Source organism: Podarcis tiliguerta, assembly GCF_965153285.1.
Source record: "Podarcis tiliguerta genome assembly, chromosome: 5".
In the NCBI taxonomy this organism is placed as follows: domain Eukaryota; kingdom Metazoa; phylum Chordata; class Lepidosauria; order Squamata; family Lacertidae; genus Podarcis; species Podarcis tiliguerta.
Window position 1 is genome coordinate 37,607,919 of NC_139538.1, and position 26,022 is coordinate 37,633,940.

The 26,022-nt window shown below is 44.5% G+C and overlaps 1 long non-coding RNA gene across 3 annotated transcripts; it reads left to right on the forward strand.

The window, feature by feature from the left end:
* The first annotated feature begins 2,233 nt into the window (after positions 1-2,233).
* On the forward strand, positions 2,234-13,906 carry LOC310678892. Of its 3 annotated transcripts, XR_014512000.1 has the most exons (4): positions 2,234-3,720; positions 7,300-7,422; positions 12,865-13,030; positions 13,794-13,906. It is a non-coding gene; the product is annotated as an uncharacterized lncRNA (long non-coding RNA). The 3 variants fall into 3 exon arrangements; XR_014512001.1 differs by lacking the exon at positions 12,865-13,030; XR_014512002.1 differs by lacking the exon at positions 13,794-13,906 and having other exon boundaries at positions 12,865-13,123.
* Positions 13,907-26,022: the final 12,116 nt, after the last annotated feature.

Genomic DNA, 26,022 nt, shown 5'->3' on the forward strand with positions numbered 1-26,022 from the left:
CTTGTAACTAAGCAGTGTTTTACTGCCTGTGCAATTTTTCTGACTGCTTTATGGGAAAGTACATGAACCCAACCTTTGAAAAGTTTTGTAAGTAAACCATTTTGTACAATGATAGCCTTAGATTTTTATGCATATAGGAAGATAGGTTGTGATGGTTTAAAACACATCCAATGCACATTTAAAACACATGAGTTCCCTCAAAGAATCCTGGGAACTGTAATTTGTTAAGAGTACTGGGAATTGTAGCTCTGTGTAATGGGAAACTACAATTCCCAGGATTCTTTTAAGAAAATCACGTTCTTTAAATGTGTATTGAATATGCTTTAAATGTTTGGTGTGGATCTGTCTCTTAGTGGATAGGCTGAAGTTCATGTTTCAAGCGCTGAATATGTTATCTAGGAAATAGGGTGCTAGCCATGAGCCTGGAAGATCTGTCTTCAAAATTATAGCTACGCTCTGTGAGGGCCCTTGCTTCTTGCCTAATGAACATAGTAATGATTTTAGCTCAGAGGGTTCTGGTGGACATGAATGAGCAATAATAAAGACCTTTGCAGGCTTAACCGAGCTATGTAAATAATTATTAATATAGTAGTAAAGAAAACACTGTTCATTCCCACAGATTGCCTGTCACTTCAGACAGGAAGTCCCCCCAACCCGGTCTGTCTCCATTTATAAATATGATGTGTTTGTTTTTGATTTCTCTTTCATTCATGAATGGCCAAATGCACTGTCTGATTTCCCACGGTGGTGAAAGGAGGGAGACAACAGGGCAGGGGAGAACAGAGGAGATGGAGAGACTGACTGAACCCTGAGTGGCATTATCAGGAAGGGCACCCAAGCAGACTGGACAATAATATAATAAATCCACCAGCACATCCTGGCTCTGGTCAAAAGCATGAGCTGAGGGCACAGGCATTTCTGGTTTCTCAATATTTTTACGTGTATCCTCTACCAATTCATCATTTCAGCACAATTCACACATGCATTTAAGGCATGTCTCTCTCACTCCCCTAATCCTGGGCACTCTAGTTTACCCCCAACAGAGCTCCAATTCTCACCACCTTTAATAAACTACAGCCCCTAGGATTCTTTGTGTGGGGGTTGCTTTAAATGTCTGAATTGCTCAGCTAAAAATGAAAACAAAGCCAACACATATAAGTGTGGCAAGGACACAAAGTAAAAATTTCAGATTTTTCATGCTCTTTAATGCAAGATCCCTGAGATCCATAGTTTCCTCTGCTGATACCATAAAGAAAATCTGGAATCCAATGCTTAAACTACACATCACTGCTCACATGGATGACCCTCATCACTTTCATATCTAGAGTAAGGTTACCAGACATCCCCGTTTCACAGGAACAGTCCCCGGATTTACAGATCACACCCCATGCAAAATCCATTGAAGTTGAAAAGTGTCCCCGGATTCATTGAAAAAAATCTGGTAACAATCTAGAGCCCACCACCACCCTCAAGCCACCCTTGTACCCCCATCGCTTTTCAATCCCTGTTAAGAGCTGCATAAAAATCAAAGTTCCAGTCCTTCACGGCAAGCAGGAAAACTGGAGGCAGCTGTAGCAAGACTGCAGCAGCTCTTACACAAGCGATGGAGGGCAGGAACCTGTTGTCCTTGAAATGTTGTTCACCATGCACTGCCTGCTTTCATTTAAGCTGATCAGCATATATCTTGACTACATGTAGAGAAAGAAAAAAAGGGGGAGTGATAGTGGTGGAGGATAAAACTCTAGCACCCCTTTCAGAGCAAAAGTACACAGTGTCAACAAGCCCCCAGAGAAGTAACCTGGGGCCAAAGTGAAACATACAGTTGTATCCAACATTAGTTCTAATCAGAGTAGACCCGTTAACATTAATGGGGATGAATAACTTAATTTCAATGGGTCTACTCTGAGTAGAATTTATTGTGACTATTAAATGAGCAGTGGGAGAACCACCTTGAACAGCACCTTGAGCTTCTTGGAGAAAAAAGATGGGATATAAATGCAACAAACAAACAAACCATCAGTCGTCTTGAGGCCCTCCTCTTGCCCCCACATCAGTAGCATATTTAAGTACATGAAATATCATAGAATCATAGAATTGTAGAGTTGGAAGGGACCAGATATAACTCAATTTTTGGTTCCCCATCCAACTTAAAACCATACTAAGCTCGGCTTAGCTGTGCAAATGCGCTAGCAGTTTTATTGTAGTACCATAACATATGACATATGACATAGTTTTGTATCTAGCACTTAATGATGATCCAGTCCTTAAAAACCATAAAACCTCAGTAGACAGAAAAATGGCTTCCCTATCCTGTGAATTGGCATTCACGATTATGAATGAATTTTCCCTTCATCTACTCCAATTGCAATGCTAAAGGAATATTTGACAGACTCAGGAAATTACAGACCATCAAAGAATGAGATTTGCCAAGGTGTTGTTTTTTTGTACCTTGCTTCGAACTGCATATAACAAGATCAGGGACAAGAGTCCAGTTTTGGGGGGAAGAAGCATGTCCAGGTGACCACAAGAGAAAGTGAGAAAGGGTGCGGGGGAGGGAGAGAAATGGGAAGGTTCCGCCCACTTTAGGCTCTGGCTCCGCCCGCTATCCGCTGCACACTTTACTTCTCCCGCGCGTCAGTGGTCCTCCCCATCCGTGCTTTACCAGTTTCAGGTTACTAAAGGCGCTCTCAACTGATGCAACCCATATGGGAATGCAGCTGAACATTCTTTGGGTAACGCTACTTGCAGAAATAGGTCTTCCAGACCTTCGATATGCCTCTGGATCTAGGCAACTAATGAGCCCTTTTAAAAAAAAAATTAAACAAAAACCCGAAGCTCGTCACACTTGGACTCCATAAGCCAGCTTCATGAGCTATGGTACCCTAACGCACGTCGCAATTTTACAATTTTTTGGGGGGGGCAGCCTTGTGGCTCTGTCTCCTCCCGCTGCCCCCCGCATTCCTGCACCCACCCCATGCCTTGCAGACACGAAAAAGCTGAAGGGGCTGCCCTTCAGAAGAGGGAGTCTCATTTATTTCGAGACGTTTGCGCCGGAGAGTTGACGCCAAGCGCTGGCGGTTCCTGCGCGAGAAACGCCCGTCGACGGAGACGCCCGTCGGGCTTCCGCTAGGGGGAGAGCAGCAGGCCAGGAGGAGGAGGTGAAGAAGAAGAAGAAGAAGAAGAAGAAGAAGAAGAAGAAGAAGAAGAAGAAGAGGAGGACAGAGGGGGAGAAGGGCGATCCTCTCCCCCTACCCCACCCCTGGCCTCCCCTCCCCTTGGTGGCTGCTCGCCTTATTTGTCAAGGAAGTGGGTATTCTCAGCCCGTCCAAGATGGCCTCAAGTGGTTGTCACGGCAACAGTGTGAAAGTCATCAGTGCCATGGAAACCCTCTCTGTGGCATAATAATATAAATATTTTCCTTGAAGAAGGAGCCTGGGGATGAGTGGGCGATGTGCTATTTTCTAGCGCTGCTGCTGCCTGGCTGCGGCGGACGGGAGGAAAGGAGGTGGGGGCTGGAGGAGGAGGAGGAGGGACGGAGGCTCTCCCGGCGATGGGGGAAGGGGACCGATAAAATTAGCTCAGCATGTCTGCACTGGCGGGGAAGGGCCCCGCGGGCAGCGGCGGGCCTTGGCACCAGAGAGGAGCCGCGCGGGGGCTGCCTGGGCATCGCCAGGTCCCAAGGCCACTAGATGGGCCCACAGGCGGCCAGGAGGCGCCCAGGTAAGAGGAGTTTGCCTGCTGCTTTGCTTGACTTGCCCCAGGGCTCCTGATACCTTGCCTTCCTGTCCCAGAGGAGCAGGCACATGCCAGGCAGCAGCCGCAGCAGCAGCTGAGTCTCTGGGCTCAGCTGCACTCAGAAGCCCACACTCACTTGGCAAGGGCACTGGGCAATGGGGAAGATGCTTTCCATTCCCCAGAGTTCCTGAGAGTGAGGGTGGCGCAGGGACAAGGGCGCTCAAGGCCGCTTCATGTGCCACAGCATCCCTGGCGGATGGACAGGCACAGGAAGTGAAGTGCTGCGCAACCCATGACTAGATCACATGTGAATAAGAAATGTTGGGGCGTTTGGTGGTATTAGTAGTTGTTTTTGGTTTTCTTTGGGGCTTGTTGTGGGGAGCATTTACTCTCAGTATATAAATGCTGGAAAGCCAAGGCTCCAATTGTTGTTTCCTGGAGCATGAACACAGGGCAGCAATGCACGCAAGGGTACCACATGCAGTGATGTGCATGCCGATCTCACATGGTAGTTCCTGTGTCAAAATGCCACCTGCTTTAATAATTTTTGTAACGTCTGAAGGGGCCCAGACATAATCATGAAACCGGAACATCTTTTATATATAATACTTGGCACGTCTTATGGTTTGGAATGCATCTCGTGTTGTTCTCTCAGCTTGCATAAGAAAAACGAAAACCAGCGCCAGTTCACCACTTTTGAAAGCAATATTGCAGGCTTTATATGGGTTAATAGCTCTCTGAGCCTCAATTCCCATCTGTAAAATGGGTATAAGAACAACCCTCTTTATAGACATCTAAAAGGAATGAGAGAAGGACTGGGAGTTTTTACCCAAGTAGTGCCTGAGGTGACTTACGGTGTAGAAGACAACCTGTTGCACATTGAGGGCACCACATGCCTTTGTAACATTTTAAGTGGTAAAACGTAATTTAAATGGATAAGGATGTATTTAAATAATGAAATGTAAATGATTCGTTGTAAAACATTGAATACATCTATAAATGCATACAGCCACAAACAACCATACACAGAACTGCAATGGCTCCCCTCCACCCCGTAACAGAAGTGGCATAGATATAGAGTTGGCAAATTGATATTCGGTGTGCCATTGTTTAAGCAGCTTCAAATCCAGGCTTGTCAATTTGTGGGGAGGGAATGTATGTGACTTCATAATCACAGTCTTTTTATGACCAATTGTTTTCTACTGTCAGTTTTGCATCATGCAAAGCACCTTTTGCAACACATAATTTTCAGAAGCCGATATCCATGAGGTGTTTGGCTTTCTTGAACATATTATAATCATTTACATGTTTCCTCCATTTGCCTCCTAGACTTGTTTGCTCTGACTATTAGGAGTGAGTACCTGGGGTCTCAGGCAGAGCTCTTTTCCAGACTTGCCTGTATCCAACTCCAAATCCTTCCTCTCTCCCAACCATTTGATTTTGTGGAAGGTAGGTTTGCAGTTGCACCGGCATACATGGCTTTCAGGAGGGTAAAATGCTTCTGGTATGTTGTGTTGCAAGGCTGCTTGTTTGCCTGCCTCACCACTCCTATTGCCAGAACCATAAGCTGCCTTATGCTGTGATGGCCCATCTAGCCCTGTATTGTGTACTACTCTGACTGGCAGATAGCAATCCAGGGTTATTCCCCACCCTACTCCCTGATCCTTCTGAAAACAAGAGGTTTGGATCTGGCATCTTCTGCGTGCAAACCATGCAGATCACGTATGGCAGGGATGGGAAACATGCTGCCCCCCGGATATTATTGCTGGCTGGACTGCTGGGAGTTGGTTTCCAACAGCACCTGCATGGACCACAGATTCTCTATCCCTGGGCTAAAGCCTCTGCCACACTCAAGTGCTTTATGGGCTACTTTCCTATCACAACATTCACAACTGCTGGCTTGGCCAACTCATTCTTGTCCTGAGCATTGGGATTGCAACAGAAGGGTGGGGTTTAAACCTTCTGAAATAAATTAATAAATTTTGAAAATGAATGAATCAATAATGGAATGACCATAGCATGGTAAAGTTCATGCTTTGCATGCAGGAAGTCCCGGGTTCAATTTCTGGCATCCCCAGGCAGGGCTGAGAAAGGCTTCTGTCTGAAACCCTGGAGAACCACTATATAAGAGTAGACAATAGTGAGCTCAACTGGACCAAGGGCCTAATTCAGAATAAGTTAGCTATGTATGTATTTATTGCATTGGTAGTGTGCCCTTTCTTCAAGAAGCTCAGGGTGGCATATATGCCTCACCTTCTATTATCCTCACAACAACCATTTGTGGGTGTGTTCGTCCACAATTCTGCTTGTGCAACACCTAGAAGGCAGTGGGATAGGAGGAAATGTGGTTAAGCTCTGTGCTAGCTTTGATGGAGAGCTCTTGGGGCAGCTTCCTAATTTCTAGCCTAGGGCTACAGTTGGGACCCTCGAGCCAGATCCTGATCCTTCCAATAACTAAGTCCCAGATCATAGGATCAGGCCATATAAAGAAACACTCCCACACTTCCTCGCTATTTTTTCAGTCACTGTTGTATCAGTTGGAATCAACGGGTACTCCAAAAAGTTCAGCAAAAGGGGCAGACTTGCCTGACAGCCCCCCTCACACACCCCCCCCCCCCGACGATAGACCTTGGCTCAGCATCAATCACTTGAAGGCTCATCATCCAACATGTACACTCTCTCTTGAGCGCTGCTGCAGCCCTCTGTGCCCTTTCCCTAGTACAAAGCATGTTTGCTGCTGGTGATGCGAGTTGCTTCAGCAGATATGAACTCACAGGGCAGAACAAGCTGTGCAGCGGGCGAATATGCTGGCTTTTTATTCCAAACATGTTGTTTATGTCATAAAAGGAGACAACTCTGCAAGACAAGACTGAGAAGTGGAAAGGTGAACAAATAGGGCCTCTGAAGGTGTGCTGATATGAGCTTAATATGAAGGTATATCTGTCTGGCTGTGGAACTGTGACAAGGTGTGCATAGATATCTGAATTGGTCTTCACCGTCAGCGCTGCATGATGGATGAGCATAATCAAACAATGTCCTAGGGAGAACATATTTCCTCCTCCGCTTGTGAAATTTCATCACTGTTGTGGACAAGACTCTCTGGTAATTCTGCCAGAAACCCCCCACTACCGGAATAGATGGATGCTGTCTGTTCTAAAACTCTGACTCAGGGCCAAACGAGACTTGACGTTAAAAGGTTTCATAGCTTTAATGTTCAGGGATTTTAAAAAACACAAATAGGAAAAACCTGCACAGGAGATGCAAAGACCCGTTTAACAATTTGGCCCTTAATATTCATTTGAGATATTACTTTTTAGATTTTATTTATTTATTTATTTTTGGCCAGCATTCATTTGTGAAGAGTAGCTGAAGGGGCATAGAGTGCCCCAAATCACCTAACTTGCCTGCTGATCTTCTCACTTCCCCCGGTTGCAAATAGTGGTTTAAATTATGACATACTATATTGTTTGTTTACCGGTCTATGCAAAAGAATAAAAACTCACTGTTTATTTTCTGAGCACCAGGGATCTTAAATGATAACACCCTTTTCTAATTGTGCAATAGGTATGTGGCAACATGAAGAAGAACTACCTTGCTCTATGAGGCAAAAGGTCAATCTAGTCCAACATTCTGCTCCCAGCTGTAGCTAGCTAGATTCTTCTGGAAACTCAAAGGCAGGACATGAAGGTGATGCCCTGTTATTATAGCATCTAGTAATCTAAGGAATTCTGCCGCTAAACATTGGGGCTTATTAATCATGGCTACTGCCTTATTATTTATTTATTGCAAGCAACCCAGATCCCTCTCCTGATCAGTGTAATTTCTGATGTGGGAATATTACATTTCCCTAGCATTTAAACCTTAAAATGTTACAATTTTTAAAAATACAGTGAACACTGGACATTGTATATTTGATTGTCCTATAGAAGGTAGCTGAGCAGCTGCCAAGAGGCACTTATTGGATAGTGATGGATGTTTGGGCAAAACCTTCCCAACATCCACTGAAAAGTGCATTGTAGTCACATGCACACGGGGACTAGCTCTTCTTTCTGATGATGTACCTGGCAGCTGTGCCCCCCCCACTATAATAAAATAATAATAATAATAATTTATTATTTATACCCCGCCCATCTGGCTGGGTCCCCCCAGCCACTGTGGGCGGCTTCCAACAAAACACTAAAATACAATAACCTATTAAACATTAAAAGCTTCCCTAAACAGGGCTGCCTTTAGATGCCTTCTAGAAGTTTGGTGGTTATTTTTCTCTTTGACATCTGGTGGGAGGGCGTTCCACAGGGCAGGCGCCACTACCCAGAAGGCCCTCTGCCTGGTTCCCTGGAACTTGGCTTCTCGCAGTGAGGGAACCGCCAGAAGGCCCTCGGCGCTGGACCTCAGTGTCCGGGCAGAACGATGGAGGTGGAGACGCTCCTTCAGGTATACTGGACGAGGCTGTTTAAAGGTCAGCACCAACACTTTGAATTGTGCTTGGAAATGTACTGGGAGCCAGTGTAGGTCTTTCAAGACCGGTGTTATATGGTCTCGGCAGCCGCTCCCAGTCACCAGTCTAGCTGCCGCATTCTGGATTAATTGTAGTTTCCGGGTCACTTTCAAAGGTAGCCCCACATAGAGCGCATTGCAGTAGTCCAAGCGAGAGATAACCAGAGCATTCAGCACTCAGGTGAGACAGTCCGCGGGCAGGTAGGGTCTCAGCCTGCGTACCAGATGGAGCTGATAAACAGCTGCCCTGGACACAGAATTGACCTGTGCCTCCATGGACAGCTGGGAGTCCAGAATGACTCCCAGGCTGCGCACCTGGTCCTTCAGGGAGCGTGTTGGAGCGTGTCAGAAGGTATACACATATACCAATCAGGGTTCCTCCTTGCACTGAGAAGCTCTATGTGCATTCACCTTTACATGCTCAGAACCCCTTCTGATGTGCTCCAAATGCATGGAAGGTTTATGGTCACCAAATGTGGCAGGGAGACTAGCCCATATGGCTCTGACCCCTCCCGCACATTGTTTCAGTGCAAGGGGTTGTCATTTGAACCTGACATTGATTATTGTCATCAACACAACTCCTATTCAGTTAAGGTTATAAGATTTGTTGCCTTGTTTTAGTTGCTTTGGATACTTTTTCTTGCTTTACAACTCTAAAAGAGCAATATTAGGAAAGTGTCTGTGAATTGCAACAAATCCTTCTCCCACAGTTGCATGCTCCCCCTCTCCTACACTGGAATGTATAGCTCCAGTGGTTTTCCTATGGGGTGGGGAGACAACAGCATTGATGAACCAATTTTTGACTACCCTCCCCGTGTGAAAAGGAAATAGTAAAATGTAGTTTTACTAAAATCTAAAATGATAGAAAACCACAAAAGGAGAAAGATTTAAAGAGCTGCTTAGTTTGAAAAGGCTCGTCAGTTCAGCACTACGATCCTCAGTATGCGACCACTGATACGTAGTAGATAAATTATTGAGAGTAATAGTCATGTTTAACAGATGTAGTATGAAGTAATGTGGGAATTATGTTGTTATTACAGAAAGCACAAAAACTTTAGCATGCAGGGATTGTTCTTTGTTAATCTTAACAGCATTTATCTGTAAATGCTGCTGCATAAGAATATTTCTTTTAACTACAGTATAATGATTCTTGAGCAACATTAGGCTGAAAAGCCTAAGCATATTCACTTTAAAAGTAAATGCCATTGAATCTCTCGAGCAGTTTTGAATAAACATGGTTAAGCTCGGAATGTAAATCATGCTTTATTCATGTCATATATATGGTATCTTAGTTTGCTGGTATTTAACTGTAAGGACCCTTCCCACACTGTCAAAAGCCTTTTCTAAAACCACTTAACTAGCATGATGAATGTTTGGTGATACCATACACTATTTGATATTTTTCTATAAAGTATATATTCTACTTGTTCTTGATTTGTCAGGGACTCAGGACAGAGCCATGTTATGTCTACAAACGCACATTCATAATCTTGCATTTCTTGATGTGACACAAGCAGGTGGAGGCAGGGGACTTTGGTAGACGAGATCAATAGATGCTAGTGATGTTCTTAATCTTTCCACACCCAGCAATTCTCCTCTACAAATGCCCCCTCCATCTCAGTCCCCTATCTGGAGAGAAATTGGTTAAGACACCTTGGGTGGGCAATTTTCTAGGGAGAATCATCGGTCGGAGGAAAAATTAAGCATCCCCTCTACCCATCAGTTATTCTCTGGGAATGACCACCTATCAGAAATTCTGTAATAGTGGATTTTTTGTATCAATAAGGGGCTGGAATAGATTATCTTTGAAGTCCCTCCCAACTGTATGATTCTGTGACTGTAAAATGTTCCCCAGCTCTGCATTGCCATTACATTATATAACTTGCAATACCAGCAACACAGTGGTTAAATATTATCACTTTGCTCTTCTACTAACATAACTTTCCCAGTTCGAGTTGTCCTTCAAATAATTGTGTTTCCTCAATTACAGATTCTTCAGGTTTATTCAAATATTGAACCAACATGCATTTACCAAGTTTGCTTTAATTTAATTTTGAGAAATGTATTACAATTTCTTTCTCCAAACTTGTGTTCAGTGTGTTGTACCATCTTGTGACATGGAATGCTAGAATAAATTAGATTTTAAGGAGTTTTGCTGTTGCTTCAGAAGAAACAAGGAATACTGTATTCCGCTTTGTCTTAAATTTCCAGTTAATTGACTTCGCGTTACAGCTTATCTAAAGTGCTAGAAAAGCAGAGTGTCTTTTCTTTAACTATATCTTATACTTTGCTCAGATCGTTCAGTTAGGGACAAAAATGGAATGTATTGCTAAAACAACAATGAATGCTAACATTTTTAATACTGCTATTAGACAACCATCAGTTATTGCCGTAATCTTATTTTGCAGAACACAAAATGTATTTCCATAAACCTCTTGATTTCAGTGAACTTCAGCCAGTTTAGTTTGTGCTGGATGGTGCACATTTAGGTATCAGTGGCAGAACAGAATGGGAGCTGCTGTGGTCACAGAGGTTACTCTCCTGCTGCCTTGGAAAGTTTATAGATATAATCAGGATTTTCAGGCTGTGCATCTGCCAGAACAGTAGTGGCTATTGCTGCAGCTTTGATGCAGGAGATGGTATCAGCTTCCAATAACGTGGGCCCCTTGTGCTAATGCCAGAATACAGTGTGGAATTATATGCTCTACAAGCTGTACAGCCTCTGAAGGGGGTCCCAGCCCTATAACATAGTTGACCTTATCAGTAATATTATGATACATTTTCTTGAAAACAAACAGGGCCATCTCTAAAGAACTTTTGGTCTCATTTTTATCCACTTAATGGAGTGCTCCCATTTACTTTCCCCCATCTAAACCCATCATCTCCACATGCTGCCTGTCTCTGTTTTCAAGGTCCTCTGCTTTCTCCAATAAAGCTCTGACCTATGTCAATAGCTTCAGTTCCAAATAAAATGTGCATGTTTTGAGTCATCTTGCAGATCAGATTTTCCCAACTTTTCAAATTGGATTTGAGAAGACAATCAAATATGCCTTCCCCCGCTGCTGCCACTGTGGTCTTCAGTGATTTCAAGTTCTATGCAGTTGTTTCAAAACCTGAAGTAAGCCCTGCTCCTCTCTAAGATGGTGGGATCCAATTTGCCTTTGTAGGTCTCTTTGTTCCCTACCATTTTCACATGGTAGTGGGATAGTGTTACTATTTCTCACAAATCCAGAAGAGACAGATCTCACATCCAAAATCCCAGGGACATGTGAGGATCCTAGAGGTTACATGTTTCATGCCACCCCAATTTCTGAGCAGTGCGAGATTCCAAGGGTCTCAGGGTTGGATCAAGGCACAGCAGAGACTGTAGTGTCTTTATGATATATGGAGGGGTTCACAGCATAAACACCCCAAAAGGGTTTTGTTTCTCCCATAGGCACAGCCTTGGATTCAAACAGAAATCAAACATTGCTCTCAAACATTGCTCTGACTCTCTCTGTGCCTTGCTGCTTTACTTCTAGGTCACATCTCCGCAACTCTCTGTTCTCAACTTTGGCTTTTTTCTGTTGAAGGAAGGGGGCCTACCCATTTGCAGACTTTCGTCAAGCCCCTTTCGCCTCCTTAATGGCTCTCACCCAGGCTACCACCTCCCCAGGGGGCTAGTCTGGCTATTCCAAGAATTAGAAGGCTTGGTTCAATTCTGACACTTGCTGAATCCAGGGATTAGAGAGGTCTGGCACCCAGCTTAACACCCCAAACTCATAACAATATTAAGGCAAATGGAGCTGTGTTGGCTGTATTTGGGAAATACCTTTATGAGGCCAACCAAAAATATTATTAGTAGTAGTAGTAGTAGTAGTAGTAGTAGTAGTAGTAGTAGTTGTAGTAGTAGTAGTACCCTGCCCTCCCCAGCTGGAGCCGGGCTCAGAGTGGCTAACATCATATAAATAATACAGTATACATAAAAGCAGGCATCAATTAATTAAAATACATCTTAAAATTAATTCAGACAAATAAAAATCTGGACAAATGGCAGTTACCAGGTTAAGATTGAGAGCAGTTAATACTTGCCAGGACCAACTGTTTTCACTGATCATATAAGGACCTGTGAACAGGCTGGGAGGCCTCCTTCATGCTTGTTCTTATACAAAGGAAAATAGGTTAGACAGCACCCTGGCCAAAACAGTGTGCAAGCAGGGATTACTGGATAGTTAAGACACAACTGGCCAACAACTGGCAGTTGCACAAGGTAGTGTGTGTGTGTGTGTGTGTGTGTGTGTTCCACAATCACTTCTGCTTTAAGTGGTTTTGCAGGAATTCACAATGCTTCAAGCTATACTATACTATGTAAGGTGAAAAATTAATGGAGACACTGAGAAAGTTTCAGGGAGTAAGTTCCTAACCCCAGATTGAGTATGGTTTCTAAAGAGGGAGATTTGGCAATGGGGGGGGGGGATGTTCATTGTCTTTTACTTTAAATAGAATCAGTCCTGGAAGGAAGACAACGTCAGCTAGCTGTGTGTCTTTTGCTATTTCTGTTCCATATGTGATTTGCAATGTAAATAAGACTAGTCTGCTAAGTGGCCACCATTGAAAGACTAAACAATATTTTCTCTAAACTGCATGGAGCAGAGAAAACTCATTCAAGTGCTGAAATCAGAGAAGACCAAATTTGTTCTACAGTACTTCATGGTGCTCACACTTTGAACTGGATTTTGCTGTTATTCGGTGAACAACCCCTCCGTTGGCTCAGGAAAATTTAATTTTCAAGAAAAGTACACACAGATTATGGAATCAGGTTAGCTTTAACTTCAGTGACCCTCTGCTTTGCTCTGAGGACATTACTGAACTCAATTGATGCAATAATAAAAGACAGATTGATCCTTAGAAAGCATCCTTTTCTGGTATTCTGAAGTCTGGTAATCCTATAAGAGGCAAAAGCAGAGTCATTGTCATTGTCCTGATATAATATTATTTCACAAAGAGACTTTTCCTTTTTATAAAATGTTAGGCACAAGCCACTGGGACCCCAGTTTATTTGGAAGCAGGCTCCATAGTGTCTACAACTGCAATGACTTACCATACTTCTAAACAGATGTTCTTGGGATCACAACCTTGTAGCTGCTCAGTCTTCCCTGAGCTTCGGCTACCATGATGCCAGCGCTTTTTTTCTGGCAGTACTCAACGGTATGCAGTACCAGCACCTCCCCACTGCCCCCCAAATCTTGCGATGCCCCTCGTGGTCCCTTCCAACTCTACGATTCTGCTATTCCATCTATGGTTTGAAAAAGCAGCACTGTTGTGGCCATTCTGTTAGGGGTGTGTCTTTTCTCATATAATGTAATCATTTATGTGGGTGGATGGAGGGTGGGCAGCACAGAGAGAGGAGGAGTTGGCAAGTATGTGATGTGGCACGCCAACCTTTCTTCTCTCTCTCCCACTCTGCGTTGTTGTACCCCTAACCTGCCACCCAGTGCATGAGATCCTCTTTGTCCCTCCTTGAATTGGGCATGGGTCCTTTTACTTTCCAAGATATTATTATTATCCCACTTTTTCTCCAGACAGGGACTCAAGGTGGCTTACAACAAATGAAAAAGACACAGATAAAATAAAGACGCTGAAAACATAAAAAAGATAATAATTAAAAAGTAATTAAACTCAAATAGTGTTAAAACTATTGCTTACTCCTTTCTTCTTACCTTTCATTACCTTTTTGTTCCATTAGTATTTCCTTTAACATTCTTATCTCTTTGTTCTTTTTCTTTATATTTTTCTTCTTTTGTTTTTGCTTTGTTCCGATCATTTGCACTATTTGTGGTCCTCTACTCAAGGTAAACGGCATTTCCGTGCGCTGCTCTGGTTCGCCAGAAGCAGCTAAGTCATGCTGGCCACATGACCCGGAAGCTGTACGCCGGCTCCCTCGGCCAATAAAGCGAGATGAGTGCCGCAACCTCAGAGTCAGTCATGATTGGACCTAATGGTCAGGGGTCCCTTTACTTTTTTTACTCAGGGTTAAGGAAGGGTTAACATGCAGATGAAGGTGATGGATAGCTGATTAAGGGCCCTGTGTGAGAGAAGAAAGGGAAGCTCCCAGGTAAGAGTTGAAGGGTTCGCATTTCTCTGTGTTGGTTAAGTTAAGATATACCTGTGAAAGAGGACTTTCTTCTTTGCTTTTGTTTCCATTTAGATTAGATTTTTTTATTATTATAATATATTAATTAAATCTTATAAATGAAAAAACCCAACTGAAAAAAAAATCTATTAAAATGCAGATGACAAAAACAATAAAAACAGCACAGTACTATAAATGCCCTTTCCTGAAAAGAACAGCCAGTTCCTGAAGGCCTGTTGGAATAGGACAGGACCCGGGGGGGGACGGGACCAGTCTAGCTTCTCTAGGAAGGGAATTTCAAAGTCTGGGAGCAGCCACTGAGAACATTACAGGAATCTCTTGTGATATCTTTAAGGGGGAAGTGCATCTCCATATTCTGCCATAAATTAAGTACCTAGAAGGCCCAAGTGTAAAGGATCTGAATTGCCTCAGCAAAGCCATTGTACAGTATAACTATGGTAGAGTACATACAGTATGTGACCAACTGGTGGTATTCAGTTCAGTGACACCAATGGTAGTTGAGCATGTAGAACGGGGCTGAGATGAGTCTCTAGGCAACAGTGAAGAAATGGTATCTGCTCAGCATCCAATTACCAATGACACTTCAGAGGACACTTCAAAACCGGTGGTAGGGGAGAAAAGGCTGGCCCTCTGCTGTTACCTGCCACTGAGCAAATCTCCACAGTGTAGTAATTAGAGATGTCATCCTTCTGACCTCTAATACACACCTGTTGCTCTCTGATGGGGCTCTATTATCAAATTTAGCTGTCATGGACTTCCAGTAGCTCAAGTCCCAGTGGGGCATCTGAAAGCATGTCACAACCACCACTGGCACTCTGACTCAAACTCCCATTTGGTGGCCCCCTCCATTTTTTGTTTTTTACTTACAGAATGTCAGAGCAGCTTTCCTGCGATCACAAGATGACCAGTTCAAGAGAACTGGCCCCTGTACAAGAGAATTCTGAAGTCAACTGGTGGTATTTAATGGAAATCCTCGCTTGCCTAGCCAACGTCCTTCTCAAATAATTCTGGTCATTTCTTTTTTCTCTCTCCCTTTTTCCCCTTTCTGTCCAAAGAAGGTAGTTATGCTGAGATAAATTCTTTGGTTCACAAGGAAACGGAATTATAATATGTTCTTCAGCTACTTAGCCTCTTTGAAGTCATTCACAGCTTACTATGTTTCTCTGTGGAACTTTGAACTCTCCACCCACAATACATAACAAGACTTATTTATTTACTTATTGCATTTCCTTTGCTATTGGTTACACAACTGTTTCTTTCCAGATGAAAGAGAAATAAGCTGAGAACCTCTGTTCTCGCTAGAGGTCATTTACAGGCCCAGGCACAGTGAGCCCGCAAACGTTGGGGTTGAACCATGGGAAGAAGTAATAAAGACGGGTCAAGCCACTTGGGATCAAATAGGCCACAACTTCATTGCTTACAGATGTCAGAAGGTCTTGGCTTAGGCATTGGGTGTGTATCCTGAATTAACCAACCCGATTTGCTGACTAATAATAATAATAATAATAATAATAATTTATTATTTATACCCCACCCATCTGACTGAGTTTCCCCAGCCACTCTAGGCGGCTCCCAATCAAGTGTTAAAAAAAGCATTAAATATTAAAAACTTCCCTGAACAGGGCTGCCTTCCCTGAGCAGGTTTGCCTTTTAAAGATAGGATAGCTGCTTATTTCCTTCACATCTGAAGGGAGGGTGTTCCACGGGGCGGGCGCCACTACCGAGAAGGCCCTCTGTCTGGTTCCCTGTAGCCTCACTTCTCATAATGAGGGAACTGCCAGAAGGCCCTCGGTGCTGGATCTCAGTGTCTGGGTGAACGATGGGGGTGGAGACGCTCCTTCAGGTATACAGGACCAAGGCCGTTTAGGGCTTTAAAGGTCAGCACCAAGACTTTGAATTGTGCTCAGAAACGTACTTGGAGCCAATGCAGATCTCTCAGGACTGGTGTTATGTCATCAGGGTCAATCCTGGGTAAAGGAGCACATCAATTCTGGACAGTCCTTCCAGGATGCTGTTGGGTAGGTGGGGATCTATGGCCTATCCACCCCTGCCTTGGTATTCAGACAGAGGTACTCCCCCTTTGACCCCTTTACTAGGATACCATAATCCTTGGAGTGGATCCCGCCTAAATCCAGCAATGCACGCTCTCCGCAGCTAAGAGAAAGTAGGTAGGCATTATTGACCTTGGATTGCAGCCTTACAGTGAGTAAATGAAGCTGGCTGTTGGAAAATTCAGGACCGACAAAAGAAAGTACTTCTTCACGCAGTGCAAACTATGGAATTCACTTCCATGTGAGGTAGTGATGGCCATCAACTTGGATAGCTTTAAAAGAGAATTAGATACATTCATGGAGGGATTAGGCTACCAGCCGCAATGAGTATGTTCTATATCTACTGTCAGAGGCAGAATGCTTCCAAATTCTACTTGGGAACCATAGGAGGGGAGAGTGCTATTGCACTCACATCCTGCTTGCAGGCTTCCCACAGATATCTGGTTGGCCACTGTGAAAAGAGTATGTTGGACTAGCTGGGCCTTTGGCCTGCTCCAGCAGGACTTTTTCAATCTCATTCAGTGCATTGTCCACAGAAAGCATGACTGGGCTTCTTTCCGGCACCAGCATTATGTAAATCGAACTTCAGAGTGTTGTTTTATATTTTAAAATGTTGTAAACTAGCTGAGCCCCCCGTGGGAGGAAATGGTAGAGTAGGGACTGAGCTAGAAAATTTAATAAATACAAATCCCGCATGTGCAGCCGTGTTAAGGCTGTGGTCTTGCACCCACTGTCTCGGAAATTATCATGGACATGAAACCTCAGTCCTGCACAGAGCCAAAGCTCTATGTCAATTTCTCACTGAAGTCCAGGTCATCTTGCTTGGTTAGAGTTTGAAGAATGCCAAGAGGTGGTGGGAGCAATCACTCCCCTTCAAAACCTGGAGAGCGAGCACCTAGTCCTGTTTCCCCATGTTTAGGATGTCCATAAATTATGTTTCAAAACACACATTCTCACATGGGGCCATCACATCTACATTCTGTTCATCCCACCACATTCTAGGAAGATGTCTATACAGTGGTACCTCAGGTTAAGTACTTAATTCGTTCCAGAGGTCTGTTCTTAACCTGAAACTGTTCTTAACCTGAAGCACCACTTTAGCTAATGGGGCCTCCTGCTGCCGCCGCTGCCAGAGCACGATTTCTGTTCTCATCCTGAAGCAAAGTTCTTAACCCGAGGTACTATTTCTGGGTTAGCAGAGTCTGTAACCTGAAGTGTATGTAACCTGAGGTACTACTGTATAGACATCTGCCATTACCAACCTGATGCCATCCAGATGTTTTGGCAATGGGAGTTGCAAGCTCAAACAACTGTGGAATCAGTTGGTGAAAGCTGCCCTACATACATCAACCACTTTAACCTCAATAAAGGACCCAAAGAAAATGTGAAGCCTTATGACCAACCTCAAATCCTGTGCAGTGGTGACTAGTGTACTCAAATATTGGTGGTGCTATAAACCAAAACCACCCAACTCACATCACTGGTGGGTCTGGAGATGGGACATTGCAGAGCTTGGCAGCTGTTGGATCTGAGCTGTGGGCAGCAGTCTGAGGCGAACTGGGAACAAATCAACAGGACTCGTTGGACTCGACAGTGTTCAGGAAGACCAAGAAGCAAATCAGGAGGACTGAAGGACAAGCCAGGAGGCGGGACTGCATCACAGCTGCATGCTGACTCCTCAGGACAAGTTGATTGAGGAGCTTTCTGTGTTGGTAGCTAAAAGCTATCTGCCACATGCACTCAGAGTTTCACAAATTCTGTTTAATGGAAGACTGTATATAAAAGAACCTGAAGCCTTGCTTTCTAAGAGGCACTGTTGTCTTGGTAGTGCAATGCAATCTTTAATCTGAAAGGACATAATCCTATCACAGAAGCCGTGCTAGAGGCACCCGATGGCAGCGTGTGCAGACTGAGCTAGCTGAAATATGAGTTGGATTCTATCCTAAGCATATTTCAGCAGACAGTCAAAGCTGTCTCCTTCCCAGCTTGCCCACCCCTAGTTAATCAAGGGGAAAGCTGCAGAGACATTTACAAGTTTCCCATCTGTTAGCTCACCACACTCAGCCTTTTTCTTGCCCTCCCCCAATCCACTTGGCCTTTGAGATTTTTGGATGGGAGAATAGCTCTGTTTCCCCAGGTCCTTTTCTTGGTCCAGTTTGTTGGAGAAGAATGAGTGGACAGGCAAAAAATGGCTTTCCCCGGAAAAGTGCCTAGTACAGGAGACCAATTCTCACAGGCTGGACGTGGGTGCGTTTTATTTATGAGGAGTCCCTTGCCTGTTAGCCCTTGCCTTTGCTCATGAATCAATCCAATATCTGAAAGGGAGAGGATGCTTTCATTGACGGCTTGGACGGCAATGGCCTTATTAAACACCACTTTTCTAGGTCCTGCTGAACAACTGTTTTCTTTGATCCAAATGATAAATGAACCCCAGAGAGAGCTGCTGAGAAAAGCTTCCTCAGCAAAGCAAAGGCTCCCAAGTTAGGAGCTTTTGCATCAGTCTGGATCCTCCTGTTCCCTTGTGAGAAGTAAGAGCTGTTTGACAGTGGAATTTGCTGCCAAGGAGTGTGGTGGAGTCTCCTTCTTTGGAGGTCTTTAAGCAGAGGCTTGACAACCATATGTCAGGAGTGCTCTGATGGTGTTTCCTGCTTGGCAGGGGGTTGGACTCGATGGCCCTTGTGGTCTCTTCCAACTCTATGATTCTATGATTCTATGATTCTAAATGCTAAGCCAGGGGTAGCTAGGTAGGTTCATAGAGGTCCACACAATATTGTGATATCAACCTGGCCAAGGGGATGGATTAGAGCAGGGCTGGGGGCAAAGCTCATAGAAGGCAATTTATTCATCCTGGGAAGAAATGCTAATATTTAACCTGGCCACCTTACCAGCCACACATGATAGGGGGCCACCACAGATCAACTGAACACATCCTTGATGGCAGCTGTGGCACATGCATGTCATAAGCAGAAGTACGTGCATAGCAGAAAGCTCAGGCAGGATACCGAATGATCATTCTTATTAAAAAGCTGATGGACCTGGACCTTTCCTCCACCATCTGTGATTGGATTAAAGACTTTCTGAGGGATCTCACACAAATAGTGAGGATTGGGCTGTCCCCTGAGTTCGGTAGATGGCATCGCGGGAGACCGCTGCCTCAGGAGAGCAAGGAAAATTCTTAGGGACAACTCACACCCTGGCCAGTACCTTTTTAAACTCCTACCTTTGGGCAGGAGATACAGAAGTACAGTCAGCCGCACCAACAAGTTAAAGAACAGTTTTTCTCCGTGGGCTGCTGAATGGAAAAAAATAGTGGTGCAATTGACTTCCGACAAGCACACAGAGTGCGAACAAGACTGAGTGTATGTGAGGGGGGGCTTATTTAATTTCACTGCACACAGGTAGTGTAGTGACAATAAAGGTTTGTTTATCTATCTATCTATCTATCTATCTATCATCTATCATCTATCATCTATCTATTATTGGTTGGTCAAGCTGAGTATTATCCATGCTGATTGGCTGTGACTCTGTGGAGTTTCAGGTAAGAAAGTCCCAGGGGGGCTACCTGGAAAGGCCAGACATAGAACCTGGCTGGGCCCTTTCACATACAAAGCCGTTTCTCTACCACTCATCTACGGCACGTCCCCATCACTATGAGTCACACTTATAAACAACATTTTAAGAGATTTAGAAGAAGTCCTGGGGCTACAGTACAAACCCCTTTGCACCAGCCTAGGGAGGGATAGGAGCCTTGCCAGACTCCAGTGTCCTCCACCAGAGGACTTTCCTGTTTCACCTGCCAAGCTTGCATGCAGGGAGTGCTGAGCCAACTCAGGATCTGCTGGGACCTGAGCCAGCCCAGCCGCCATCACATAACAGCATCAAACTCCAGGCTGGCACAACAGTTTACCTTCTGGCCTGCCTGCCTGGGGTGAGTAGCAGAGCTGTGGATGCGGCAGTGGCTCTGCTGTTCTGTTAAGCCCTGCTGCTTCTGCTGCTTGGGGTTTGGACTGCAGCTGACATTTTACAGATGGGGAAGACTGAGTCTAATTCCAAAGACAATAATGAAATCCATTGCAGAGAAAAGACACACAGCAGATAAGAAAAAGGACAAACTACAGATCAGTTTGTGCAAATGAGGGCTGTGTACGCCGCTCCATACACTGAAAGCACATTTCCCACAGAAAGAATCCAAAGAACTGTGGTTTGTTATGGGTGCTAGGAATTGAACAGTAAACCACAGTTCCCAGGATTCTTTGGTGGGAGGCAGTGCTTTTTTTCTAGAAAAAATAGGTGCCAGTACTCGCCATGAAGTTGTTACAGTGAGTGCCACACTTTTTAACAACAAAAGAGGTGCCAGCGCTGTGTACCTTTGAGTACTTCCTGAAAAAAGCACTGGTTTGAGGTGCTTTAAATGTATGGTATGTACAAAGCCTAAGTACCCTATTTTTCCATGTATAAGACTAGGTTTTTCCCCTACAAAATAATGTCAAAAATTAGGGGGCGTCTTATACTCTGGGCCATCTCCCCCCATTTTCTTAAATCTGAGTCCCCCCAAATAGGGGGTGTCTTATACATGGGGGTATCTTATAGACGGAAAAAATACAGTATATGGTCAAGGAATTAAGATCACAGAAGACATTCTTGAAAATGTTTACTAGTCCCAAGGACAAATAAGTGACTCTACTGGTGTGGCACAGAATTCAAATGCAAACAGGCAAGGTGCATAGAAGCTCCTCACATCCAACGTACTCCAGAAAGTCTGTATCACACCCACTTCACACATTCCACATCACACAACCCAGAAATCCTGCATCATACAACAATGATACAGTGGTACCTCGCAAGACGAATGCCTCGGAAGACGAAAAACTCGCAAGACGAAAGAGTTTTTCGTTTTCTGAGTTGCTTCGCAAGACGGATTTCCCTATGGGCTTGATTCGCAAGACGAAACGTCTTGCGCCTTTTTTTTTAAAACCGCCAATGCATTCCTACGGGAAACCGTCAATACACAGCAGTGCTTTGCAAGACGAAAAAACTCGTAGAACGAAAAAACTCACAGAACGAATTAATTTCGTCTTGCGAGGCACCACTGTAAATAATAACGTAAGGAAGCAGTTTTAATATGAATAATACAAATTGCAACAAAATTTTTTAAAGTATTTGATGCGGTTATTTTTCTACCTGCAGTGGTACCTCAGAATGCGAACAGGATCCGTTCTGGAGCCCCGTTCGCATCCTGAAGTGATTTGCTGCTTCCGCGCATGCGCATGATGTCATTTTGACTGTCTGCGCATGCGTGAGCGGCGAAACCCAGAAGTAACACGCTCCATTACTTCCAGGTCACCGCGGAGCGCAACCCAAAAGTGCTCAACCTGAAGCGTATTCAACCCGAGGTATGACTGTATAACCAGAAAGATAGGTGCTCCTGGAGAATATTCACATGTGATTAGGGTGGAATTCCCTCTTCTGCATAATTATTAAAAGTCCTCTTTTTCACCTGACCACCCTACATGTGGATGGAAATAAAGATGCTCTCAGAAGTGGCGGTCTTTATGATTACTGAATTAATATGGCATTTTAGTTTGGACACTGATATGTGATTTTGTATGTCACTAAAGATGCTTCAGGGGAAATAGCCAACTGTTCTCTCTTTCTCTGATCATTCTGTATGCATTTACTTACAAGTCAGTCTTAAAGAGACTTACAATCAACGCAGTCTTTTGCACACTGAGGTCATAATCCAACCTCCCTTTGTGCCAGGCTGGCATGGAAGGTTGGATGGGATGGAGGTGGATTTTATGCCAGCATGTGCTTGTGGAGTGATGGTAGCATCACTCTGCCAGCAAAGAGCTTCCCCTCCTCCCTGCTGGGTCCCCACTGGTTGTAGCCAGCAGAAATCCTTGAAACTGGTCCATCCTGGCCTGATCGCTGCACCAGTTCCATTGATAAAAGTGGTATTAAGAACAATGTTGCAGCTCTGCTTTCACACAGATTGCTTGCTATACAACACAGGACTCCCACACTAAAGAAATATATACTTAGGATCAAACAATAATCTCTTAGCTATGCATGTGTGTGTGAGAGAGAAAATGAGAACGCAAACTTCTCTGCACCTTCAGCTGAATGCAACACACACTTTTGCAAAGTTGTAAGCAGCAGGGAAGCTACTGGGTCCTTAACTCTGCCGTTTACTGGTGGGGAACATTACAAACGAACGTATCAGGATAAAGGGAAACAAAGCAAAAAACTAAAAGACACTTCTGTTTTTAAGGATTAAAACATCACACCCACATATGGAGGCCACAGCTAATTACAAACCAAAGACCTGGTGAAAAAGAAATGTTTTTGCCTGGCGCCTAAGGATCGCACCAGGCAAGCCTTCTTGGGGAGAGCATTCCACAAGTGGGGAGCCACCACCAAAAAGGCCCATTCTTGCATTGTCACCCTCTGGAATTCCCATGGAGGGGACACACAAAGAAGGGCCTCAGTTGATGATCACAGGATCTGGGTTGAGTCATATGGAGAGAGGCAAGCCTTGAGGTACTGGAGTCCTGAGCCACATTAGGCTTTATAGGTCAAAAACAGCACTTTGATTCGGGCTCTGAAACTAATTGGTAGCCAGTGCAGTTAGGCTGGGCTTGGTGTTATGTGCTCAGACCATGTTACCCCAGTGAGCAACCTGGCAGCTGAATTCTGCACCAGCTGCAGTTTCTGAACTGTCTTCAAAAGCAGCCCAGTGTAAAATGCATTGCAGTAATCCAGCCTAGAGGTTACCAGAGCATAGACAAACAGAAGTTAGGCTATCCCTGTATTACGTGTTGGAGCTCTCTACTCATCTTCTGGGAACTATGGATCCCAGGTTTCCTTATGAGGAAGGAATGGCTATTAAAACAGATTAATGTCTGCCCTAAAAATTACCATGAAAAACACCATTTTGCCAGAATAAGTCATTAGCCTATGTACTTAATGAAGATGTGGGGGTGCAGTTTTGGAGCTGGGAAGTTGGACCACGCCATTTTTCAATAACAGCATCTGCTGGTACAAAGGGACTGTCTGGCAAATCCTTTCCCAGATAATGAGTTATTAGAGTAATTTTTCTTTCAAGTGCTCCTGATAGCCAGGGCTGATGCAGTATCTGTATCTTCAAAAAGCAAGCATGCAAAGGGTCACAGATGTAGCTGAATCTAAATTTGTTTTCAAACACAAATGTTTGCAGGAAATGTTGCCCATTATTCTCTCAGCTGTGCTAATTAGGGAACTGTTCCGACTATGTGCTGATGGCAAAGTGTTAATTAGAGTGTCACCGTTACAGTCTGTTGTAAATAAATGTAGGGGAAGGGATACTAGTGTGAAAGCCATGGAACTATTGCCAGGATTCAACACAACTGCTCCCCGCTGCTGCTGCTGCTGCTGCCACCAACTGCTGCTGCTTTTGTAGGGCACATGATCTCCACTGGACATGAAAAGGATTAGATTTAGGCAAGGAAGGCAGATAAATTTAATCTGAGCATGGGATGGCCAGATGCAGATTCGGACAGTGCCCTTACACCATTCAGTGTAGAGCATTTCAGCAGGTGCAGCTTGCATGATAAGCAAGACCTGCTGACCGTTCCTCGTCTGCACAACTATGCAATGTGCAAGTTTCATCCTCTTTTGCATCTACCCACAATAGAGCAACATCTGTTAGCAGAATAGAAAAGTCAGCATTCTTGGTTCTTTTTCCAGGCAGATGTGGCTAACAAGCATGCAACTGAATTGAGATACCTTCACATGATGATTCCTACTCCCCCACTGCTTAATTGGTATAGACCAGGCATAGGTAAACTCAGCCCTCCAGATGTTTTGGGACTACAACTCCCATCATCCCTAGCGAACAGGACCAGTCGTCAGGGATGGTGGGAGTGGTAGACCCAAAACATCTGGAGGGCCGAGTTTGCCTATGCCTGGTATAGACATTCCAGCCTGTCATTGTATGACACTATATGAGTAAGACAGGACTAATGCGTGTTGAATTCTTCTCATGATACAGAGTTTCACCTTCTGGACAGAGATTGAGATTGAGATTGAGACTGAGAGAGAAGTGATTATGTGAAAACTATGGTGACCTGAATGAGACTGGGACTCTCGTACCTTTCATCATTGTTTAGAAGATGGGTTTTCAACACATGCTGATTTTTCAGCATGGTAAAAAACCCTGCACTTGCCAACATTTCTTATTCTTTGGTAGCTTAAGGGGAACAAAACTCATTGCATCTGGCCACTCTAGTGAAGACTATTCGTTTCACCAAACTGAGAAGCCATTTGGGTTGGGTGGGGGTTTTGAGGTTCAGCCTCCATGTGTCTAGCTTGCCGAACAAAAATACATGCTAACAGTTTTCAAGTGATATAACTGATGTATGTTGATGGTCAAGTAGTTGACTCCAATACTTGATTGCTTCACCTTATGCCAAACTCTGAAAGACATGGCTTAGTCCATGTTCTCTGGACTTCTATTTCCCTCTGGGAAACTGAATAAGCCATCCTAGATGTTAAACCAATTACCTGTGTATCTGCTGGTGAAAGCAGGGATAACAAAGCAGGGATAACAGACGGAACAACCATATTATTGGCCACATTTTGCAAAAAGTGGAATGATTTACAAAAGGCAAAATACATAGGGACAGTGAGGAAGAGAAGGAGGGGAAGCTCCTCTGTTGTACTGCTGGGAGGGAGGGAGCATCCAGTTGCACCAAAGCAGCACACAAAGTGTAGGCTTGCCATGCATCAGGAAAATTCCTGACATGTCCTGGTTTTCAGATGTAAAAATAGCACCAGTGGGAAATTTTGCCGAATCAGCAAAATGTCCAGGGAAACCTGGAGGCTTTGTAGTAGTCAGGAATTTTTGTTGTTGTTGTTTAGTCGTTTAACCATGTCCGACTCTTCGTGACCCCATGGACCAGAGCACGCCAGGCACTCCTGTCTTCCACTGCCTCCCGCAGTTTGGTCAAACTCATGCTGGTAGCTTCAAGAACACTGTCCAACCATCTTGTCCTCTGATGTCCCCTTCTCCTTGTGCCCTCAATCTTTCCCAACATCAGGGTCTTTTTCAGGGAGTCTTCTCTTCTCATGAGGTGGCGAAAGTATTGAAGCCTCAGCTTCACAATCTGTCCTTCCAGTGAGCACTAAGGGCTGATTTCTGTAAGAATGGATACGTTTGAACTTCTTGCAGTCCATGGGACTCTCAAGAGTCTCCTCCAGCACCATAATTCAAAAGCATCAATTCTTCGGCAATCAGCCTTACTTTTTGAAATATGGCAACCCTAACAACGTGGGACGCAGGTGGCGCTGTGGGTAAAACCTCAGTGCCTAGGACTTGTTGATCGTTAGGTCGACGGTTCGAATCCCAGCGGCGGGGTGAGCTCCCGTCTTTCGGTCCCAGCTCCTGCCCACCTAGCAGTTCGAAAGCACCCCTAAGTGCAAGTAGATAAATAGGTACTGCTTTATAGCGGGAAGGTAAATGGCGTTTCCGTGTGCTGCGCTGGTGCCGGCTCACCAGAGCAGCTTCGTCACGCTGGCCACGTGACCCGGAAGTGTCTGCGGACAGCGCTGGCCCCCAGCCTCTTAAGC